The sequence below is a fragment of the Anticarsia gemmatalis genome, chromosome 17 (genome assembly GCF_050436995.1).
Source record: "Anticarsia gemmatalis isolate Benzon Research Colony breed Stoneville strain chromosome 17, ilAntGemm2 primary, whole genome shotgun sequence".
Taxonomy (NCBI): Eukaryota; Metazoa; Arthropoda; class Insecta; order Lepidoptera; family Erebidae; genus Anticarsia; species Anticarsia gemmatalis.
The window spans coordinates 9394583-9410089 of record NC_134761.1 but is presented as its reverse complement, the minus strand read 5'-3'; the positions used below and the strand labels follow the sequence as shown (position 1 = coordinate 9410089).

General features: G+C 33.0%; 1 protein-coding gene across 1 annotated transcript in view; it reads left to right on the top strand.

The window, feature by feature from the left end:
• LOC142979706 (putative phosphatidate phosphatase) overlaps positions 1–15507 on the top strand; it is a 131252-nt gene that overhangs the window by 68414 nt on the left and 47331 nt on the right. The window lies entirely within an intron of this gene.

Sequence of the window (15507 nt, the reverse complement as noted above, 5' to 3'; positions counted from 1 at the left end):
GCGGCTAAATTAATGGCACGATAAAAAATATGTATCATTTTGTATCAGGAGCCTTGCAGAGTAATGATCCAATTATGTTAAGCTAATATTCTTATTAGCTTAAGAATTACTAAGAGTTTTTGGTTCGGAGAATTAGAACAAATCGCTTAGGATTAATGAAAAATATGTTTCTTTATGTGTATTAATTAAGTGATGTGGGATATTGCAAGACGTATCCAGATTTCACGTTAAAAAGACGCTTAATGATTAGAAAAGAGTTTGCTTGTAAGTGGCTAGTATTTTAGGAACTGTCAAGACTGGAAGTCTATGTGAAAAGCTTTTATGGAGTAATAAGGCACTATTGTAGGCAAAATAATAAAAAAAAAAGCAGTGTTATAATAGACGATAAAGTCACGTGGTAGCTAAATGCACATACTTCGGCCAGTAATGTGAACCAATTCGAAACAATTCCACGAAAAACAAAACATTATTGATAATTTTTTATCTCACCATTAATTCTATCGCAGTGTGTGGTCTCAATTAATGTTGCTAAAAAAAATAATTGGCATTGGTCGCCAAGTGTCCAAATGTAAAAAATATTCACTTCAAGTGTAAACATATGTGCAATAAATGTGTTTTCAAAACTATTATTACTAATACATTTGGCTTTTATGTTGGGAACGTTAGGATAATGTTTATTGCTTATTTAAATTTGCTATTGTCTGGCGCCAATTTGACTAATAAATTAGAACGAATCCACCCTGAGCTTTAGCGCCTTTATCTGAGAAAAAAATAAATGCGACAACACTTTGAGTTTTTAAACTACATATACGTACCTTTTTAATATATCGCGATCTGAGTATACCTATATACGATTTTGAAGACGGTACGAGCGGTACGACATCGTGTATTTTTAAGAAGATTGGATAAATATTTGTTTCTTTTTTTCTATTTAAATTAAAAGAAAACCTTGCCTTGCCTTGCTCTCCAGATTTATTATTATGTAAAGGTGTTACAAACACTTCATATAAAACTGTTAAATATTATAATATAATAATATTATATTCATTTTGTTTCACCAATATTTAAAACTAAATGAATGCTTTTTTCAACTTGAAAAGTTAAAAAAAGCATTCATTTGCAGTCATGTCGTACATTCTATCAAACTTACAAACCGCGGGGCAGTGACCGACCTTTAATGGAATCATCGAAATCACCGTTTAGATATGATTCACCAAGTATGCGGATTAATTCTACTAACTCGGGAATCCCCGAATTTTCTATGACTTCGCGAACACCATAGTGTGTATTGCGTAAGTGAGCAGAAAGTGTGAATCAACTAGTTTATGCCCGTTACTTCGCATGAAACAATTCCGAGGTACAAAACGTGTGTTAACTAAATATAAAAGGTTGTTAACTATCCTGTGTATTAAATTTCACAAATATCTATTTTATCCACACGTACAAACTTTCGGATTTATAATATTAGCAACATTTTTTTTTTCTAAAATCGATTGGCGTTATAAAATATTTTAAAGTTTCCGTCCTAGATTAAAATAATACGGTTTATTCTGCCCTCGATGACTCAATGGCGGATGTATTAAAAATCTGCGTTAATTTATTGATTGACAAAATGTTACACTATTAGATTTTATGTGGCCCGCCCTTGATACTAAACTGAAAACGTGGCAAAATTTATTAGGTGTAGGAAAACATGTTAAAATTGTTGGCAAGGTGCGAAGGTAGGGAAATGAAAGTTCTAAACAAAGTTTTAAATTTAAACGTCTGAAATCGAGCGATATTTCTATCAGTTTTTAACGGGCTATGGTATACCTGGGATAGAAGAAAATATATTATTATATATTTTATCAATACTAGCAAAAACGTAGGAAATCTAATGCAATAGTCATTATACATATTTTTGTAATTTTAAGGTAACAAAGTAAGTAGTGTAGAAGACGGGAAAAGCACCTATGGAATTTGTAACTGCGCAGAAGAAATTATACGAGCTGTAGAAAACAGTCTGTCATAAAGTTTAAAAGATGTTCATAAACTAAAATCATTTGAATACTATTTAAAGACATCTTGCCTCTACTACGAGCGACGGTCCCTCCATTCGCTATTACTCAAAAGCTACTAAACACATTTTTTATGCGGTTCTCACAAATGACGAATAAATTAATGAAGAAGGGCCTAGTGTATAATTCATTGAGGTGTAAAACGGTTGACGACTATGCGCACGCGCAGTCGTTAGAATTTTAACACTACGATTCAGCTCCGAGTTTAGGTAGAGCTGCGTAGTATATGTATTCCGGAACGTAAGTAATAACTATAATGAGTTACGAATAAGTAAAATATTACCTAACTGCCAAATAGTGACAGCATATTTACAAAAAAATCTTCTACTTGATAAACTTGTCGATTTCTTTCCAGACGTAGAAAAACTTGCCCTATACGTGTTTTGCGTGTGTACTATGACTGCATGCTACTTCATTGCGCATCTTGACATTTCACATAGTTACAACGAACTGCGCAAAAAGCCTATGGGAAAAAGCTATGTTATCATGTATTACATCTGCTATTCTGCTTGTATCGGAATCAGTTGGCCAGTAAACTGTGTCGCGACGGCATTGACGCTAAATATAGCATGCGGGCATACCGACCGATTTAAAACTTTGACACTTAGTTCGTGTATTAATAGGAACTTCATTGATCGTCTATCCTTTGTCTGGTGTGTTGTAAGATTCGTGATAGCCTAGAATCAATTTTAAGTCCTGATAGTTCAAGTCAGGTGAAACGTTAGGTCATGCTTAGACGCTTGCAATTTTCTTATTACGGACAATGTTAGCTAGATACTGCTCCACTGAATACCAAATTCTTTCCAAATTTGCAACCTGTTTTTCTATCGTATCTTCATATTTTTTATTTGCTATCTTATATATTTAATGAAAGGCTATCCACTACTGGTAATACAGAATAAAATTAGCGGTCTAATAAACGTTTAACTCGCGGTTTAACTAGGTCTTTATTTATGTGCATAGTGTAGTATAAATTGTTAGTTTTATATCTAAATAAAATATCTATTCGATAAATTGTATTTAATTGAAAAAATATACACTTGAATCAATCAATTATCTTCGTAAACCACCTCAAGCGTTAGAGTGTAGATGGTTTTACGCTGCATATAAAATGCATGCATGCATAAATAATTTATCAAGTCCATGCAATTTGTTTTATATACATGTATGAATAGATCTGTATCATGCAATCAGATAGTCGTTTTACATGTTTACAAATTGAATTTTACTTTATATGCATACTTTTTATGCATATGTCATCGAGTCTCAGGCTATTCTCGTTATTCAATTATTTTACTATTTTTCTGTGTCAATTTGATCTTTAATCATAGTATGACTCTGAAAAGCACACCTTATGCATATTTTGTATCTTGTACAGGTATTGTACTGTGAAACTGTGTACATGTACTGTGATATCGTCAGAAAACTCAGTAGCCATTGTTTTTTCCGAAATCAGGGCCCGAGCCGTACTGTTTCTTTTCGATGTTTCCAACTCTGTAAAAGTTAACTTATTTATTGGCGAAGAAATCAAAATTTGGTTCAGCATTTTTTCAGATTATCCCAACAAATAAGCAGAAACGATTCGGAGAATTCGTTTGAGCAGCACTTATATCAAAATCTAATTTGAATTTATATCAATTGTCTTCTTATAGTATTGTTACTCATGGTTTTCCCGACACCTAGTGTCTTATCTACACATCTAACAATGACAATAACACTGTCAGATTCATTAATATTCATTAGTTTACTATCTACATAGCGTTCTCTTTGATGTATAGTTTTACATACTTTAACATATGCATGATTGTGTACTACTGAATTACTAAAGCCTTATTTATTAGGCAAGCATTATTATCTATGTATCTATAGGTATATTGCAGAGCCTTTGTTTCTTTCCATCTGTTTACAAAAGCCTTATGGTTATATTCAGTAATGTCTTCGTATAACTAAAGTTACCTTCTATGCCGAAAATAGCATTTTTGTAGTCAAATTTGATATGTGCCTCTAGTGTCTTTGATGATCCTCTCAAGATAATTCTTATCAAAGTGGACATACGGTTATGGTATCTGCGAGTAGATTTCCAACACCCATATTAATGACTGTAACTGCGTATATTATCTTTCGTTGCGTGTTAATTTATTGTATAAAACATTTTAAGTTAATAAGATTGGTCTTTGGAGACTACATTAATATCCTCATACCCGTCATCAAAATAGGTGTGTATCATGACGTCACACGCGTTTTAAGGTTAACTTTATTATCAAGTACCTTTTTATACAACAACAAACAAACACACGTTTCAAACAGTTTATCTTTATAAATACTTATATTATCATCATAAATACTTATATTTGACTTCATGTGGTTTAAATTTAAAGTGTTTAAGTGAAAAAGCGTGCAGACAAACAAACAGTTCGTGTACTGTGAATTGGTTTAGTTGTGATGTTGCAATACAAACTGCTGCAATAATGCGGAAGTAACCGTTGCGCGTATACGTTGATATGATGTATTGAAAGTTCGTGTATTAAAGTAATGATTGTGTGTGTAAATTGGTAGTATGAAGTGGGTTTTATTTAGTCTTCACTTTTGGCTATAGTAATTACTACTTGTAATTAAAGCACTTATAAATGACTAAAACTGTTTACAAAATAAAATAAGATAACATTCTCCGTTACAATTGTATATTGTGGTTGTATAATAAAAAGTCGGCGGTGATATTTTTCAAAAGATATAATCAATTTATTTACTTAGCTTATTTCATTTCGCGTCTTAAACTACACTATGACATTTTTTTTTAAAACGTCAAGGGCTGTCCTTCACCTTTTTGCTTCAGCATAACCATCACTTTGATATTCACAGTATATTAAAGCCCATCCCTAATGACTGACGTAAATGGCGCTTATTTTTACTAAAATATGGGTTATAAAAATAGAGAACCACTATTGTCTTTCTAAAACGTAGTTTAAAAACTGGGAAAATTATCTGTCACCAAAATCTTCGAAGATCAAAACATAACGCATTTTTAAGTACTTAAATCTAAAAGTGCTGTCAGCTATTACTAACATGTGTTGTGAGAAGCCTGCCTCGGTTTTAGGACGGGACATTCTAGTATGAAAAATAATGGCTTCTGAGCAATAAAAAATAAATACTTATTTATTTAGTCAATATGTTACAAGTTTTACAGTTAGCATTGCGTAACAGAATCGATTGTAACCAAATAAACCGGTAGGAAGAGACCTTTGTTTTGTATTCTTGTTATTGACACTTCAATGGACATTATTCTTTTGTTGTTATTTTGTAGGCCTGCTGGTGAAGATAAAAAACTCAAAACAAATAGTCTCTACTATTTGTATTGAGAAAATAAACCTGTAAACATCGATAACATTCTTAACATTTATTAAGCAAGAGCAGCGCATATCAAAAGATAAATCGATTTAGACCAACTCGCATATCGAGTACTGATTTGCTTGAGCTTTTGGTTGTAGAATGTTGAATTAAAAACGATACTATGTTCTTGCCCTATATTTAAAAATTAACCACCACTTTGTTTGGCATCAAAAGCATTTGATACATAGAGTTACTTTGTTTTTCATTTAAATAGTTTGGTTAATAAAGTGTAGGTTTTTTTTACAAATTGCATTACAATGAATTGCATTTTACCTACATTTTGCAAACACATAATTTTTCTTAAGAAGAAAGTCTTGAATCACGATGTTATGTTACCTTGATGTTTTTTCCGTCATTTTATTTGTTTTGATACTTTACGCCTGTTTTCCTTATTTTTCTTCCTCAACTCGATGACAGGAACATGCACCGGTAATGCAAATGGTGCAATAATTTTCAAAATACAAAGACGGACATCGATTAATTGCGGCTTTTGATGTGTATTTCAAACAAAAGATGATGTGACAATAAAGCTTTAGTAGCGTATGCATTATTTAAAAAGTAAATACTACTTTTATTTCACATTTTGAAAATCTTTGACACAATGACAGAATTGCTCGTTGAAATGTGCAATCTCGATTCTGCTTTATAAATTCCAGTTTTGTTTTGGTGTATAAATTATTTTATTTTCAAAGATCCAACAAATTACCAGAACGTTTAAAAATTGTTGCAAGATCCATAAAATTCTAGTCTTACTTTACTGTATCACTCCAATATTACCTAAGCCTTATTGGAACATTTTCCAAACACGATTTTGTAGTTCCAGAGTAATCCTTCTTATGTCGTCATTTTGGTCGTCATTCACTCTGCTATCGTCACATTTTCAACTCAAAACCGATACAATATATTCCTTTCTAATCCTCGTCAAAATACCTTAACCAGCACAGGTATTTGTCCAGAAATAACTAAGCCCTCAAAGTATGCCATTGCGTCAATAATCTTTTCTGGTTTGCGTTCTTAGCGCACACCATAAAATAACACCGTAAAGACAATTATGGCCACATTGGAACTAACGAGTTACAGTTCTAATCCTGCAATTTCCTGGGCATGTTTATAAACGATATATTAAGCTTTTAAAGGCGAGGACACATTGGTTATATGTAACGCAACACGGACTCATGAAAGTGTGTTTATCATAAAATTTGACAAAGTATTCGAGGCATAAAAAGGCCCAACTGATGGAAACTCATAAGACAGCTCCCGCACTAACTGCTTTAGTGTCGCAGGGAGTTTGAAAAACTTACAAAAAACGGACAAAATCTGGTTAAACCTGATACAACTAGGTAATAGAAATAGTACAGATTTTTTTTCTGTGAGGGAATCAAACGTCCAAGATGCAATAGTAGTAGTATAGTATTCCAGGGAGGCCGTCTATCAGAGTATGACCTTAAAAAAAAAAACCCTTTCTTTCTTATAAAAACGCGATACTCTGTAAAGAGTAAAGGCTCGAATATGCATACATCTTTATTTTACTTTTCACTTTGTAAAAATTAAGCTTCTTCTACTTATTTTATTAGCAAATCCAATCATGTTAATAAATGTAGAAGAGTCGTCGTGTAGCTAAAAAATGTTAATCTGGGTTATTTCTGATGCGATAAAATTTTATTTTAATTAGACCTGAAGATGATTAAAAGGATTAAAGGCTATCTTAAGTAGCCATCGCTACTGAAATTTATTTTTAATACATGTCGAGGAAATAAATTCAGAGACTTAATACGAAACGGAATGAATATAAACCTTGATGAAAATGTTTGTGAAAATCTATCGTTATGTTAGCAACGCGTGACAGTGACAATATGGGAAAATAATATTTATTTGTATAAAACCTCTAAGCGCACATAATATATTATGTTGTTCCAATGTCAATAACTATTGTTTAAGAGAATGATATTGGCCTTAGCTTATTGTGAAATAAGAGAGCCGGAAACTGTACTAAGATTTCGCCATAAGTTCATACAAGCTTTACAGGCGTTGTACACAACAAAAGCAATAAATCAATTTTCAATAACTTCAAAGACAAACAATATAAAATAACAATTATATTGCAATATCATAACTCACACTGCATACTTTGTATCTCACTACGACACTATCTCCTACATTAAACTAAATGATACATTGATACATCACTAGTCCCCGTACTCCGCAACACAAAGAAAGCGTGTCTTTTCATCTCACGTTCGTCTTTTGGTCCATTGCTTCGTAGGTATTCGATACAAAAACCGAATCTGGGGTCGACGCATCAATGCACGATGCATGCCAATTTATGCGATTCTCTCCCACTGTTTCGTGTTTTGCATACACGCTATTTTAACACGGCATTTATAAATAAACATTGGATGGATTCTGATACACATCATATATTCGAGTTTGAAAATATATTTTACTAGCTGACCTGCGCAACTTCGCTTGCGTCACATAAGAGAGTAACCCGTTTTTGTAACATTTTTCCCTGTTACTCTGCTCCTATTGGTCGTAGCGTGATGATATATAGCCTATAGCCTTCCTCGATAAATGGGCTATCTAACACTGAAAGAATTTTTCAAATCGGACCAGTAGTTCCCGAGATTAGCGCGTTCAAACAAACAAACAAACAAACAAACTCTTCAGCTTTATAATATTATTAGTAATTAGTATATTAGTATTAGTATAGATTTTAAAGCATGAATTATTTTGAAAATAGTCGTACTACTATAATGGTAATTGATCAAATACCCGTCTCGGCACTGCTTCGTTTACAATTTATAAGAAAATACAACAAATATTTTTGTACTATAACGTGTCTACCCTGCACCATATTCTCATACATAATATGGGCCGCATCATGCAAATAAATTGTATAGAAGAATACTCTATTTAATTTAACTATATTTTGTAACTTATTCCACTTTTTTTGGTCTCATTCACTGCACAGATGAATTTATTGTATGCGGTCAATATTTTTCAGTCGAAGAAGTTATAAATAGCACTGCAACGTGTTACAGAATAATGCTAAACTATTTATAACCGACGTCTATTTACAATAATAGACCGCAATATCGTATATTAAGACAGCTTTACAAACGTGCGGTTTATTATTCTTTGCGAACATCGTAAACAAATAAAAAAGCGTTCAGTAATAACTCGTAAGAGTATGTAATATATGCTAATTGTACAAACAAACACATATGTAGGGTAATTGCTGTGAAAATAATTTGTTGTATCCATACTAATATTGTAAATACGCAAGTCTGTGTGTTACACTTTAACAGTTAAATTACTGTATTGATTTTGATGATATTTGTCATGGATTTAGACTTAACATATTTACATCATAAAAGTTACGCTGTGATATTTAAATGCATAAGATAGTCTGCAATAATTTAATTTTGATGAAATGTACCTTAGCTTAAACGTTGCCTAAGAAAATAAAATAAAGTTGGTACGCAAGCAATGCCGTGTGTATTACCGAGTTAACCGTTAGCGTGTTACTAGTGAATTTATCTTCGTACAGAGAAGTCTATACACGTGTACACTTTAGAACAATGTCTTCACAATATACGATACATTATGGAACATGTTGAAGCAAACACGTATTAATTATTATCTTTGTAACGCATTACTTTTTTGCCTCAAGATACAATTGTGTTGGATCACGCAGCCGAATTTTATCTTAATTAGTTCAGCAGTATAGGCGTGAAAGCATGACAGACTGGTGGATAAACAAACTCAAAACTAAATCTAGGGACATTAGGGGACTACCAAGGTGTGTTGGTAGTAGCTCCTTACATCATCAATGATTTATCATAGAAATTATTTTTTGCCGGCTGGCTACTTTAAAAAAAAAAACAATATGGATGATCTCCTTTGAGCCCATGCAATGGTTTGTGCTGTGCGTTGATAGATCACTATGTCAGCCAGTCTGTCAGTCCTCTTTGAGTTATATATATTTAGATATTGTTAAAACTGCCAATTTACCGCCATCTAGGATGGTAGGGACAATGACACTATTATTATTCGCAAATCCATCACACCTTTTAAAATTTCACTCTGAATCAGATAACTTGGTGACGTCAGTCCACTGTCATTTGAAGGGTCCATAACAAACAGGTCACGAGTCAAATTATACATGCGATGCAAACACTGTTCTTATCGAATTTACGTATCTTGATTTGCATATGGGGGAAACCCATGCTTCAACAGTTGAGTCCTATCACGTATGAATTTATGACCGATTTCTGATAAATGAGTAGTATTTTTTGCTGAAGATGATATAATCTTTTAACTGACAAACTTACATACGTTTGTATAAGTGACAGGTTCCCTCTATGAATTTATGTTACATCCATGTCGCTTGAGCACTAAAATCGTTGAGTATCGAAGACTTAAGTACGAAGGACCTTAGGGCTATGAACAATTAAATTTTAGGCTCCATGAAGCAAACTTAGAGTACCTATACAAGTTTGTTCGTCTCATTATAGTTGTCAAACACTTGACCTAAATGCTTACAATACCACAAATAAACAACCCATTACTCCAATCACTACAATTGGTTGAAATTATAACTTGACCAACATACGGACGATGATATAATTCTGTAAATCAGATGACGATGATAATAGACGATATGATGAATCATTGACTACTGTCGACTGCTCTACTTGCAGACATATCAAGTCAATAGAATTCGACTAATTTGCGAATTAAATAGTCTGATAGTCGTTCTTAATGCTCTATCTAACCATTCTTTACTTACTATATGTAAGCACTGTCATTCATTTTGCTTTTATAACCCATTCATCGTTGAGCAATTACTTCCAAAACATCAGTCGATTATCAATCTTTTTTAAGGATTAGTCGAACGGCGGATAATCTATCAAAGTTAACAGATGGCTATCTCAGATCATCATCACATTATCTGATGAAAGTCTAGCTGATACCATAAAGCACTTATCATAATCGTCGTAATAAAGTAGCCATGGCTCATTAAGAGTTATTTACCCACATTAGCGCGGTTCCCAGTAGACGCATACCTCTGCCGCTCTACTAAACACTGAACTATACACGTATGTACGTCACAGCGATTTATTGATCGTTTTCACGTTGGAGAAAGTACTTCCTATTGTTTTTGTGTTGTATCGTTTCTTTGTCTTTCAATAAGTTAGATATTGAATCACGCAAACGATGTCCGGCTTTAGACAAACATTTTAAAGCTGCCCAGTATTAGGATGAAATCCTTTTGGTCTTTTCGTTCTTGGTGGAAAAGAAAAGTTCTCTTTACTGAGCAAGAGTTCTTTACAAAATGAAATATCGATCGAAAATTGATTCTAATCGATATTACCGAGGTTCATTTCATACAAACAGATTTATGTCATAAACGATTAGCTAACCAGATAACTATGTGAGAATTATTGCAAATCGAAGGGACTGACATTGGATTAACCTCAGCACGAAATGATTGCAATTAAATATCGCTAACGATCTTAACAAGTATATTTAAGTGGCAAATGGCAACTTAGCTTTTATCAGTTTTCTCCAGCCATTTCTAAGTTGTATTGGGTAATATTTCAGATTGCAACGCATTAGACGTACTGCCTATTTTTCACAGATCGATAACGCGACGGGTTTTTGCTCCATTACGTGTATCGCAAGAACCTTTTACCGAGACGGCTGATGTATTGCGTCTAAACCTTTGAGTAGTGCTATTATCTGTTTGTTTACAGAGTACACTTTGTACAGAAGAACTAGTCAAATGGTATGTTGTATTTTAATTATGTAGAGAGAACAGTCAACGTAATAAATATGCTGTCATTGGTCGAAGCCTGGACCTTCGATACTTACACACTAAAGCTAAATATCTTCGAGTATATAATAAGATTTGGTCCCAAACCTTAAGAATTAAACTTAACCTTCAAGTGGCGAATAAATTGGACATCAGTTTGATCTCTAGCCAAAAGTAAAGAGAAGCATTAACATATGATGTATTTGATAATCGACTGTACAACTGCTTGATAACCCGTAAGTTCTCCAAATTGCTCAAAATGCGCTTCACATTAAGTTCATTCACTGTTATAGATACACTGTACTACACAACTTCTTTGTCATAAAAGTGTCTAAACACAAAACAAAAGTGCCGCGTTAGAAAGAGAAAGATAACGTGTAAATGGGCACTAATGGGGTGCTAATGGTGTCTCAGATAACTTGTGCAAACAAGGTTCTTCAACGTTTAGCATAAGAGTACAATAATTATGCGAGTATAAGAGGTTATTTTATTAGAAAACTAGCGACCCAACCTGCCTTTATCCGGGTTTGCTGATGCTTAGTGGTCAACTTAGTGTCAAAGTTGTGGAAGTCGAAGATCATTGTCATGGCTTCTTATCGTATGGATAGTGGTTAACCTAGTGTCAAAGTTGTTCAAGCCGAAGGCCCTTGACATGGTTTAACGGCCGTCATCTTCATTGAAAACAACCAGGACCAAATTTTTACATGTATTCCAAACGGAAATGTCCATCAAATACCACTTTAGCGGCCAGCCGGTCACCCATCTAGAGAGTAACCGCGCTAAACTTGCTTAACCCAGAAATCAGATACTGTGTATAAAAAAGCCATAGAAAAGACGTGTGGTTACAAATCAAATGGTTATAGAAAGAAAATCTTTCCCCAAGTAGACCGCTATGATCTCAAACGCTCTACGGTCAAGGTACGTCAAGTTCATGAGTCACGTTTGTTTACGAGTACAATTCTCGCCCTTGATACAACCATCTGTTACTTACATAACGTTTGTTATTGACTTCCATTACTGTATCGGTTACGGTTTGGTTACTTTAGTGGGTAGTCTGGTTTTGATTGCTGTTTTGATAGCGGAGTGGTGATGTTGGGTTAGGTTCCCGAGTGAAACAATTCATTTTGTAAGACTATTGTTTTGGTTTGATAATATAATTGGTAATATTTAACGCAGAGATTTCAAAGCTTATTACAGCGCTGCTGTTTGTTTTAAGAATAACGTTGTTTTGATTTTCAGTTGGGACTAACATTTATGTTATCCATTAGAAGTTGTTCAGGAACTAGTTGTGTTTTGTGATTATGTTTATACAGTTTACAGTTTACAGTTTTGCGATTATCTTTTTAACTTTTTAAAAACTCTATACCAATACCAACATCAATATCCTATAAATGTATAAGAATAGGACAATACAAAGTCTTTTAAAAAAATAATATAACTAGGTACCCAATAAGATACTCTTTGAAAACAGCAAGAATATTAGAAATGATTGCCTCATCTGAATACTATTTTGACCTGTAACCAACTGGATTGTGAGATCATTCCTTGTAATATCCATAAATGGGTTCTTTAAGTGCATAACGAAACCTAATAATACATTTTAATGACACACCACTCCTTATATTCATCACTTGTTACATATTTATAACTTGCACTAATGTTTACTTTATGATTCAATGCATATTCATAACAATTTTCTACTAAAAATCTTATAAAAACTCTTATCAGTGTGATAAGCTACCTTACAATTATGTTAGTCACTTTTCTGTGGAAGTAAATTAGTAAGATTGAGATCATACGTCATCAACCTTTGCTGTAACAGAGTCATTTGATACATGACTGGGTTTTTTTAATGTGCGTTGGTATTTTTTATGTTCCTACATTGTTTATTTTGTTGTACGAAATCTTCAGTAGCTCTGAACAGGTATTTTTTTAGAGCTCACTCACTCTTCTTTTTACTTATCAGGTTATCTTTAATGTATGAAAACATAAGATTTATATTGCTACTATGATATAATGCATTGAAACATAGACGTGATTAATTCTGATACCAGTGAGAATTTTCTTTCCCTTTATTATAGTTACAAGTTATATAAAAACCAAAAATTCATAACCCCAGTTACACCGCCCAAATTGTCAATCAAAGCCGACACTTCATGATCGACTCATAGTCATCGATGATTTAAAGGTGACTATAATTCAATATAAATATGTAAAATTTCAATAAGTAAATTGTTACATTATCGTACATTAGGTTGACTACACCTGCAGTCAACTATGACACGTTTTCACCGGTAATTACCGCTTTGGCCGGTAAGATGCGATTGCTGCCGGTACCGTACGGTAACAATGCGTATGCAAACAATGCAACTGGCGCAGCTACTGAGAAACACTGCATAATCATAGCACACATAATTACTTATAATAACCTAGAAGTAACTTTGTAGCTTAGCTTTCTCTAAGGAAATTGTTTCTTTTTTTGTTTATTGTCGTTTCTATTGGCTTGTCTGGTTACAACTATGGGTAATGTTGAAACTGTAACTGAATAAATTCTATACTGTGTAGATAGAGTTAACTTTACAATTGGTAGGTAATGGTTTTGTAAAAGACTTTGCTATAGCTATTTCTTAATTGTGCATGTATAGATTTATTCGTTAATCCGCTAACCAAGCTTTTATTATTAACATAGAGGGTTTCTGTAATTATATTTGAAAGAAATAGTGTTGAATGCAACAGATATAATTAAATAGTGTAACGAATAAATGGTTTATTTACAAAGTATGGTTATCATTTTAACTATAGAATAGTATAGTAAAAACAACTCCATAATTAGTTGTGTAAATTTCTGTTAAAACCCAAATCAAGACAAGGCAACATACTTCAGTAGAGAGTAAACACACTGACACATAAAGGACATAAGTAGCAAAAGTACATAAACTACAGACACACTGATAACTGATAAGATTTAGTACAAATATAAATTATTCACTCATTACTCATTATTTGATAAATTATGTGCGAAATAGAAACGGATGTCATAGAGGAAATTATGTGGGTGGTGACCCTATTTTCGAATCTAAATGTTTCATTCTATTATGTAACTAGAATTTATTTTAGGGTTGACTATCATAATAATTTTACTTGATATTTTTATGCTACGTAAATTTTTGTATCGCACTACCCTAACACTTGTACGGTAACCAGCCAAAAAGGATATGTGTGGTATCTTAACTATAAACGTAATTTTTACGGCAAGTTTACCGTAAAAATACTGCTTTATTTAGCGACGGTGTGTGGGACGTTTATGGGACGATATGAGATGGTAGCATGCGAGTATAATAATACCAAACTAACTTCTACTAATCAATCAATTGATTATATTAAAATAAATCCATTCTTTTTTGTAGCACAGTAAAATATGATTAAAAATATTGAATCTCAAGATTAATTTGGTAAAAAAAAACTACTACTAAATTAAAAAATATGCGAAATGTACTATAGCGTTTTTACACTATTAGCCACTGGATACAGTTTATGTGTCCGAGCCCAACCCCTGAACAAACCCATAAAGTAACAACCACATAAATATACTCCCGCTGTGAAAACTATCCACTGTTTCAAGTAACAATTTGTAGTACAGTCTCCATTTGTGAAGTTTTATTGGAAGCTATATTTCTTTCTTAATTATGATACTTGATGGTGTATTTATGTTATAGAAACATGCGATTTAAATGGCAGTAGCGATTTGCTTTTTACTATGTCTCGGATCTTTTAATGCTTTTGCACCTTTCTGTTTGTATAATCTGTCCTTTGTCGATAAGGTTAAAGAAAAAGTCTATATATAGAAGCGCAGAGGAGAGCCGAACTTTATGCAGGTTAAAGGGTAAAATTCGCACATAGAAACCACCCAATTCGAATCTTATGCTTCCAGTTGCGCTTGACATAATTATGTTCAGGATTGTCCTCTGAACTTGGCATTGATTCAGATATCAGTTCTTTGTCGGTGAAGCCAAGAACCAACGTTGAATGACTTTATCATTGAATTTAATGTTCTTATAGGAATAATCAATAGCAGTTCAAATGTTTACGGCCGCTATTTAATGCGTATGAATGATTTAAGAGTTTCAGTTTTATTCTAGTTTCATTGGAATTTTATCTGCTTACCAACTTAGAATATCACGTTTTTGCTAAATTTAAATGTAGAGAACGATCAATATTAATACGATTGCAAATCTCCCTTAACAT